Source organism: Crotalus tigris, unplaced genomic scaffold (assembly GCF_016545835.1).
Source record: "Crotalus tigris isolate CLP2741 ecotype Arizona unplaced genomic scaffold, ASM1654583v1 scf7180000017543.2237141, whole genome shotgun sequence".
In the NCBI taxonomy this organism is placed as follows: domain Eukaryota; kingdom Metazoa; phylum Chordata; class Lepidosauria; order Squamata; family Viperidae; genus Crotalus; species Crotalus tigris.
This window is the reverse complement of record NW_024096463.1, coordinates 128,960-139,071: the sequence shown is the minus strand read 5'-3', so window position 1 is coordinate 139,071 and position 10,112 is coordinate 128,960. Positions and strand designations below refer to the sequence as shown.

The following is a 10,112-nucleotide window of genomic DNA, read 5'->3' as shown; positions in this document are numbered from 1 at the left end:
GGATTATTTTAGATACACTAGAATACTATGAAATGCATCCAGGAAAACAAATGGCTTTAATTTTCCTCAAAAAGCTTTTGATAATGTAAGTTGGCAATTTATGATACAACAATTAAACTGTATGGACTTTGGAGAAAGGTTTATAAAACTGTTAAGACAATATATGATAAACAAACAGCAAAAGTATTGTCAATGGAGATTATACGGAGAACTTTAATATAAAGAAAGGCACAAGACAAGGATATCCACTATCCCCACTGCTATTCATACTAACATTGGAAGTACTCTATAGGAATATCAGACAAGATTCAGAAATTAAAGGAATGGACATAAAAAATGAAAGCTATAAATTACAAACATTTGCAGATGATGTGGTATTTATTCTAGAACAGCGGTTCTCAACCTATGGGTCACAACCTCATTTGGGGTCGATCGACCATTTCACGGGGGTCGCCAAACCACACTGTCCACCATTTTTTTCCCTTTTCCCTAGCTGTTCTACTCCCTCTTATTGGCTTTCAAAAGTGCCATTCCTGCCTCCCTCCTCTTTGCGCATGTGCAGCTTTTTTCTATATAAAGTTAGGAAGTTTCGGTTTCAGAGCACGTGGCGGAAAGCGATACAGAGGACAAGCGGCAGAAAGCAGAGAGAGCAAGCAGCAGAAAGCAAGAGAGAAACAACCAAATGCGGTAAGTTTCCTCTCTGGGGGAAAGGGGTTAGCAAAAGGGTGCCATGAGCTTAAAAGAGATCGCAATAAAGTGGACGGTGAGCATGCATACCATCCACCCAAACACACACCAAATCTTGTTGCAGCAACGTTAAGCCACGACTTACACGCCTCCTTTTAGTCTGCTTGTTCAAATGCCTTCGCGATAAGCCGGCATAATCAAAACTCCCTCTCTCTCTGGCGGCATTGAACCCACAGCAATGGTGTGTGTGTGTGAGTGTGTGTGTGTTTGTGTAAACAGCAGCAACAAACAACAACAAAAAGTGTGTGTGGGGGGAGAGGGGAGATAATGATAAAGGCGACAGACCGGGTTTTCAAGCCGATCTCTTTCACGGTGTATCCAGCCCGACCCCATTCAGAAGAAAGAAAGGCTGCAGCCGGAAAGAAATGGAGGAAAGACATCTGCCCCTTTTGTTACACTCCCCCAAACCCCTCCTCCTATTTCTGTGGCCTCTCACGCAGATCTATTTTTAGGGAGCCACACAATTCCGGGAGGAGAAAAGGGGTGCAGGGATATTTCCAGAAACGAGCGAATCCAGTACACACAGCAACGCCCATATTCTCCCCTGCAGATTCTACCTCTCGCTGCAAGAAAACACGTTTAAAGTTTCTCTGCCCCTTTCTCCCCTTTTAAACCCAAGACCTACCTCGTTTGCAGACTAGAGTGCTTCCCCGATTAGCCCAGCTTAAAACCTTAAAGCTCGGGCGTCCCTCAAAAGCTGCTTCTCCCGACACCGGGATCAAAGAGAAAGCCATTTAAACTTTACCTATTATTTTCCCCCACCTCGGAAGGTAACTTAGGTTCCTCCATATCGTGTTCACCCAAGCCGAGCCACCATCTGAAAACAGGCCCTCGGGTTGGGCATTGATTGCCGCCTGCAGTGAGCGGGGGGGGAGCAGGGACCGCCTTATCTGAAGCCCCCGTGCATCCTTTCTGGAGCCGCCGACACCGCCCGCTCCAGTTCCCCGCTTTGCTTACAATCGGTGCTAGCTAGGCAGGTTGCTTCCTCCTCCGCCGCCACCAGCAGCAGTAACTCCAGCCTCGCTGCCTCACAAGCCCTTTTGGCCTGATAGGATGCAATGTGGATTTCCAGATCTACGTAAGGGAAGCTTGCACAGAGAAAGCCTTCTACCAGCTCGCTGCCTAATGCGCTCTGGGAGATAGAGTCCGGATCAAGTTGTTGGCCATAGGCAGCTGTATGTCAAGGACTACCTTTCCCAAAAAGCCCTGCGCGCCCTCACTTTCTCTGCCGGTTTTTTTTCTTCCCCTCCCCTTATCCACCAGCTCGAGTACGTTCGCGTTCCCTGAACCAAAAAGCCATCAGGATTTACAGAGAAAAAGACACACTTAAGTCACTTCTTGAGAAATTATTTGAAGAAATGTATGCCAGATTCACCCAACAAACTTTGCCATGGTTTGTTTTGAACACGATTAGCTGAATAAACCATAACAGCAGCTTCCACAGTAAATCATGGTTTAACAACCACAAAACCAAGATAAGATTTGTTGGTTTGTTTTGGATGCTGGGTGAATCAAATCATAATACCCCAGGCTTTTTAGCCACTGCAGGGGAACACTTCTTCTCACTGAATGTATGGGATGGTAATTTTTTGCTCCTCCCACTTTTATTATAATTATTGATACAATATATTATTTCAATGCAGATTTCAATGAAGTAATGTTTAACAATATGATTAAAATTAACATTTTTTTGAAATGTTGAAAATAAAACATTCAGTGTAATTGCCATTTAGGACATCAATATTACAAGCATAAGATTATTTAACTTTTATGCAAAGTTGAGTAGAAGATATTTCTCCGTTTTCATTCATTTAGCCACCATAATGTTCCCCAAAGGAAAACTCCATTTTTCCCTGATCCAGACCATGAAGAGGAAGTTTACACACAGTTGATTGGTCTTACCAGAGTTCATCAGGTGCCTGGTTCGGCATAAAGGGGAGCCCTTTGCAAGCAGCAGTGATATAGTATTACTAATGGATTTTTATTTTTTAAGCATAGTGATAAAATCCTTTCTGGTCTGAAGGCTTGTTTTAAAGGGCTTTCTCTTTTTTTGACTTTGTTCTCTTCCAAAAGAAGCTTGTGGTGCATGGTTTACACTTATTTTATTTTATTTTTATTTTTAAAATTTATAAGCCGCCCCACTCCCGAAGGACTCTGGGTGGCTAACAATAAAAAACACATAAAACATAACAAAACAACAATACAAAAACAATCATCCAGGGGTAAGTTTTTATAAACCCCAGGCCTGCCGGAAAAGCCAGGTTTTAAGTAGCTTACGGAAGACCAACAGGGTGGGAGTGGTCCTAATCTCCGGGGGGAGCTGATTCCAAAGCGTGGGCGCCATCACAGAGAAGGCCCTCCTCCGCGGCCCCGCCAAATGGCACTGCTTGGCCGACGGGGCCTGAAGGAGGCCCAGCCTGTGGGATCTAACCGGACGTAGGGAACTATGAGGTACTAGGCGGTCTCGCAAATAGCCTGGCCCTGAGCCATATAGGGCTTTAAAGGTAATGACCAACACCTTGAATTGGACCCAGAGACCAATAGGCAACCAGTGCAGCTCACGGAGGATAGGTGTAACGTGGGTGTATCGAGGAGCACCCACTATCACTCGCGCGGCTGCATTCTGGACCAATTGTAGTCTCCGAATACTTTTCAAAGGTAGCCCCATGTAGAGCGTGTTGCAGTAGTCCAAACGTGAGGTGACAAGGGCGTGAGTGACTGTAAGGAGAGCCTCCCGGTCCAGGTAGGGTCACAACTGGTGCAACAGGCGAACTTGTGCAAAGGTCCTCCCAGCCACAGCCATCAATTGATGTTCCAAATTCAGCTGTGGATCAAGGAGGACACCCAAGTTGCGAACCCGCTCCGAAGGGGGTATATTTTCCCCCACAAGAGTCAACACTGGACAGTCGACATGATCCTTGGGAGGCAACATCCAAAGCCACTCGGTCTTGTCAGGATTGAGCCTGAGTCTGTTAACCCCCATCCAGACCCTCACGGCTTCGAGGCAACGGCCCATCACACCGGCCGCTTCACTGAGAGAGCTCGGGGAGGAGATATATAACTGGCTATCATCAGCATACTGATGAAACCTCACCCCTTGCTGTCTGATGATCTCACCCAGCGGCTTCATATAAATGTTAAATAGGAGGGGAGAGAGGACCGACCCCTGTGGCACGCCGCATTCAAGGGGCCTCGGGGTTGACCTCTGCCCTCCCACCAATACCGATTGCGACCGGCCAGAGAGGTAGGAGGAGAACCACCATAAAACGGTGCCTCCCACTCCCAGCCCTTCGAGTCATCGCAAAAGGATACCATGATCGATGGTATTGAAAGCGGCTGAGAGGTCATAACCTCTGTCTCGGGCCCGCCAGAGATCATCCATCAGCGCGACCAAAGCGGTTCCTGCGCTGAAGCCGGGCCTGAAGCCAGATTGAAAAGGGTCTAGATAATCCGCTTCATCCAGAGACCGTCGGAGCTGGAGCGCCACCACTCTCTCTACAACCTTCCCCACAAAGGGGAGATTGGAGACTGGATGGAAGTTATTTAAATCAGCTGGGTCCAGGGTAGGCTTCTTGAGCAGGGGCCTCACAACTGCCTCCTTCAGGGATTGTGGAAAAGACCCCTCCCTCAACGAAGCGTTGATCAACACCTGGAGCCAGCTTCGTGTCACCTCCTTGGCAGCCGAGACCAACCAGGAAGGACACGGGTCCAATAAACAAGTGGAGGCGCTCATTGCTCCCACCACTCTGTCAACATCCTCAGTGGTCACAGACTCAAATTCATCCCATAAAACTGAGCTAAGACCTGCCCCAGTCATCTCAAAAGGCCCTGCCCAATCGGAGTCTAGGTCTGTCCGAATCCGAGCGATTTTATCTGATAAGAATTGCACAAATTCCTCCGCTCTACCCTGTAAGTGCTCCCCAGCTTCCCAAACATTAAGTAGGGAACGGGTCACCCTAAACAGGGCAGCGGGGCGAGATTTTGCAGACGCAATAAGTGCGGAAAAATGCGAACATTTTGCCGCTCGTATCGCCACTAAATAAGTCCTAATATAGGCTCTTAGAAGTGTCCGGTCGGATTCGGAGTTACTAGCCCTCCAGCGTCGCTCTAGACATCTCTTCTGACGCTTCATCTCCCGTAGCTCCTTGGTAAACCAAGATGCCCTCCGGGATCCACAATTACGGAGAGGTCGCAAAGGCGCGATCCAGTCTAACGCCCCTGATGCCACCTTATTCCAAGCAGCGATCAAGAAATCAGCTGGTTCATGGAGGAGGGAATCAGGAAAACCCCCAAGCGCTATTTGGAACCCCTCCAGGTCCATTAAACGCCTGGGGCGGAACCACCTAATCGGTTCCGCCTCTCTGCGGTGGGGGAGTAGGACCGAGAAATCTAACCTCAACAGGAAGTGATCCAACCATGACAAGGGAGAAGTGACTATACCCCTTAAATCGAAATCACGTCTCCACTGCCCCGAGAGGAATACCAAGTCGAGCGTGTGTCCTCCCCTATGGGTCGGACCCTGAATTATCTTGGTCAGGTCCATGGTTGTCATGGAAGCCATGAACTCCTGAGCCACACCAGAGGATTTGCCGAGTGACGGCAAATTGAAATCCCCCAGCACCATAAGCCTGGGGAATTCTACCGCCAACCCGGCTACCCCCTCCAGCAGCTCAGGCAGGGCTGTTGTCACATAGCTGGGAGGCAGGTATGTCAACAACAAACCCGACTGAACCCTTGAATCTAACCTCAAGAGAAGGGACTCACACCCAACAACCTCTGGGGCTGGGATCCTGCGAGGTCTCAGGGATTCTCGGACAAGAATCGCCACTCCCCCACCCCTTCCCTGGAGTCGCGGTTGGTGCATTATCTGAAACCCGTCTGGGCACATCTCTGAGAGAGGAACACCTCCTTCTTGGCCCAGCCAGGTCTCAGTAATACATGCCAGTTCGGCCTCCTCATCCAGTATCAAATCCCGGATGAGGGGGCTTTATTAATAACCGACCTGGCATTAAGAAGCAGCAACCTGAGGCCAGGGTCCTGAACACCCCCCTCTCCAGGTATTGGAGAAGAGTCCAAGGAGTCGGAACAGGTAATCGCTCTAATGCAGTGAGTCCTTGTTCCCCGAAGATGGCCCACCCCTTGGCTCCTGCCATATCTACCTCTCCCTACGATAACCGGGATGTTCCGGCCCACCTCCACCCCCAAAAACTCCCCACCAACCCCGCAGGTCTCCCTCCCACCATCCCCCCCTCCTGGCAGGCCACATCTCACATTCAAATCAAGCCGGGAAGTACATCCGCCCCCCCCTCCACTTCTGTTTACATACTCAGCAGAGGGGCACCAGTTCTTGTTCCCAGCTCCATCACTCACACCCATACACACCCTAATACAATAAACTAAAAAAGGTTAAAAAACAATCATACAATCAGCATACACTTGGCAACTTTTTCATCAGTAAATCTTGGCTTAGGTTGAGACTCTTTTGACTATTTTAAAAGTAATTCCAGTCACCTTTGTAGTTTTCCTAGAAACATCCAGAGAAATGGTTTTTTTTTCTAATTACAACCTGTGTCATTTGGGGGTGGCCATGTCCACCAGATACAGAGCTGCAGATACCCAGAATTGGTCCTGCAACCTTCCATTGTCTCCCACTGACTCAGATCCACTTAAAAAATATTCCTCTACTCTGCTTTTTTCCAAGTACAAACAAATGCTCAAAGAAATCAGTTTGGACTTTGGAAGGAGGTGGCATCAGTATGTTGATGGCATTTTGTTTGCCTTGTGTTTGGCCCAGAATCAATGTCTGAGATCAGTAAGGGGTTGGGAGGGAGCCACTCAACTAGCTGAGCTGATTGTGCAGTCAAATGGTGTCAGTCTGCTTTCCTTTCCTCCTGAATGAATCTTCTTCATCTGGATGCCCTCTTGATGTGTGGATTAGAATTTGCCTCAACTGATGCTATCAACTGGTGACCTGGAGGTACAGATCTTTGATACAGTTTTGATAACTTCTGCAATGTGCTACCTATGACTTCTGGTTTGTGATTTGGTGATCTCTGTGTTTTCTTGCAGATGTTTCATTACCAAACTAGGTAACATCAAACTAGGAAATACCGTATTTTCCGGCCTATAAGATGACCCTGAATTCTAGAATTCTAAACCCTGAAAATCTTCTCAAAAGTTGGGGGTAGTCTTATACGCCGGAAAATACGGTATTCCATTTCTAGTTTAAGTTTCTGTTACTACTAAACCTGTTTTAAGACTTTATCAATTTACAATTTCCGTAATCAAATATTGTTTTACTTCAACAGATTATCACTTCAATTATCCCTTCCAGATATGTTCAGGTTCTTAATCTCTCTCATCCCTCTTTTAATCACCAGTCTCATTTATATCTTCTTCCAATAATAACTAACTTAGTTAAAAAAAGAAACAATGTTAAACCTTACTTCATTTCAATTCATTACACAAACTTCAAATCACATCCAAATAATTATCATACCTTATCAGATCATATTATTATACACAAAAATCACCTAATTAATTTAAGCACTTCAAAGTTCCAGTCTAAAAACTCAACATTTTTTTCAATTCCAGTACATATATATGTCTATATATTGGGCAGATTCTGCCTACACTCCCTGAGATTGGGTGGTGCATCTTGGGCTCCCAAATCATGATGAATGCTCAGTTATGTGGCCACCTAAATATGGACTTGTGTTTGCTCATGGTCTCAGATCTCTGGCTAAAAAATTGAATTGCATGAGCCTGGTTTCTTTCCCAGAATAGTTGAGCTGATTTTCCACCAAAGGAGTAAGACTCCTCCCATGGAGTTGGTGATTGCTGGCTGTGAAGTTCTGGGAGTTGAAGTCCACATGCCATAAAATTGTCAAGGTTGAGAAACACTGGGTTTGTAAATAGAACAACACAAAGAATGGTAAATCATAGGAAACTTTAATGAACTGTTTTGATTAAACTATGCCACGTGTCATGTTTTGTATTATTGAAGCTATTGTTACATATTTTCACTAGCAAACCATTCAAGACAATGGATCCGAAAAACATCAGGAAAAGGAAATATAGTGAGGATTTCCTACAATATGGTTTCACATCTATATATACAACGGAATCGAGAAACTGCAGTGTATACCTTGTTCCGAAGTTTTAGCAGCAGAATCGATGAAGCCTAACAAACTTAAATGACATTTTGAAAGCAAGCATCCAAGCTATGCTGGCAAGGACACAAACTATTTCAGAGCAAAAGCTGATGGACTGAAGAAAGGCAGAGTTGACACTGGTGGCAAGTACCACAGACAAAATGTAGCGGCCGTTGAAGGATCATATTTGGTGGCACTCAGAATCGCCAGAGCCATGAAACCTCACACTATTGCAGAGGAGTTACTGTTGCCAGCGGCCAAAAACCTTGTTCGAGTTATGATCGGAGATGAATTTGTGACAAAATTGAATGCAGTTTCCTTGTCCAATGACACTATCCGCAGAAGAATAGATGACATGTCTGCTAATATTCTTGATCAGGTAATCCAAGAAATTAAATCTGCTCCACTTCCAATATTTAGTATCCAGCTTGATGAATCTACAGACGTTGCAAACTGTTCCCAGTTACTGGTTTATGTGAGGTATATTTACGATGGTGACTTTAAAGACAAGTTTCTGTTTTGTAAATCTCCTGAAACAACAACTACTGCATGTGATGTATTTGACAAAGTTGGTTCATTTCTGAAAGAGCATAACATATCTTGGGAAAAGGTTTGTGGTGTTTGCACAGATGGTGATCTGGATTTCAACGTTTGGTATGTAATGAGTCACCAAAAGTCATCAGAACTCACTGTATGGTTCATCGGCAAATATTAGCAACAAAGACGCTGCCACAAGAATTACGAGAAATAATGAAAAGCATCATAAATTGTGTCAACTTTGTAAAGGCAAGCAGCTTAAACCCAAGATTGTTTTCACAACTGTGCAACGAGTTGGATGCGCCAAACAATGCTCTGCTATTTCACACTGAAGTGAGATGGTTGTTGAAAGGAAAAGTTTTAAAACGTGTTTTTGAGCTTCGTGATAAACTCAAAACGTTTTTTATTCAGAAAGAAAGACCACAGTTTGAAGCTATTTTCAGCGACAACAGCGAACTGCAGAAAATAGCTTACTTGGTTGACATCTTTGCCATTTTGAATGAGTTAAATTTATCACTGCAAGGACCAAATGCAACGTACCTTGATTTGTCTGAAAAGATCCGATCATTCCAAATGAAACTGCAGCTTTGGCAAAAAAAAAAATTGGATGAAAATAAAATTTTCATGTTGCCTACCTTATCTGCTTTCTTTGAGGAACATGACATTGAACCAGACAATAGGATTACGTTGATAAAATCTGTTAAAAAACACCTGTGCATGCTTGCAGATGAAACCTCATCGTACTTTCCAAATCTACTTGACACCCCATTTGCACTTGCCAGAAGCCCATTCACAGTCAACGTTGAAAATGTTCCTGAGACAGCACAAGAGGAGTTCATTGAACTTATTAACAGTGATGCAGCGAAAAGTGATTTCTCCACAATGCAGTTACAAAGTTCTGGATCAAATGTTTGCAGTCATATCCTGTTCTGTCTGAGACTGTGTTGTGCCTTCTTCTTCCATTTCCAACAACATATCTTTGTGAAACAGGGTTTTCCAGCTTGTTGGTTATCAAGTCTAAATACAGAAATAGACTTTTGTGGAAGATGATTTTCGGTGTGCTCTTGCAAAGACTGCCCCGAGAATTTCTGATCTGGTGAAAAGCAACCTGAACCTTCACACTGATGTTGGCTTTTTACGCATACTGTTGAAAAACGTTGCAATGTAGTTTACTGTTGTTATAGTAAGACTGTTATCCATCCTACACCATGCTTCAACACAAAATTTCATTGTTTTGTAATTAGAAATAAATATTTAACAATATATAATTACATATTGTTTTTGTGATTAATCACTATGCTTTAATTATGTTCAATGCAAATATATCCTGCATATCACATATTTACATTGCGATTCAGAACAGTAGCAAAATTACAGTTATGAAATAGAAACTAAAATAATTTTATGGTTGGGGGTCACCACAACATGGTGGCCACGCCCACTTGGTGGCCACACCCACTTGGTGGCCACACCCACGGCCACGCCCCTGGGGTCACCACAACATGGGGAACTGTATTATGGGGTCATGGCATTAGAAAGGTTGAGAACCACTGTTCTAGAAGAACCATTGGAGACAATGTCCAAATTACTGAAAAAGATAGAAGAATTTGGAGAAATAGCAGGATTGAAAATAAACAGAGAAAAAAAACCAAAGTTATAATTAAAAACCTTACA

The 10,112-nt window shown here is 44.5% G+C and overlaps 1 pseudogene; it reads left to right on the top strand.

Moving 5' to 3' along the window:
- The first annotated feature begins 7,792 nt into the window (after window positions 1-7,792).
- Window positions 7,793-9,785, top strand: LOC120299489 (annotated as a pseudogene).
- Window positions 9,786-10,112: the final 327 nt, after the last annotated feature.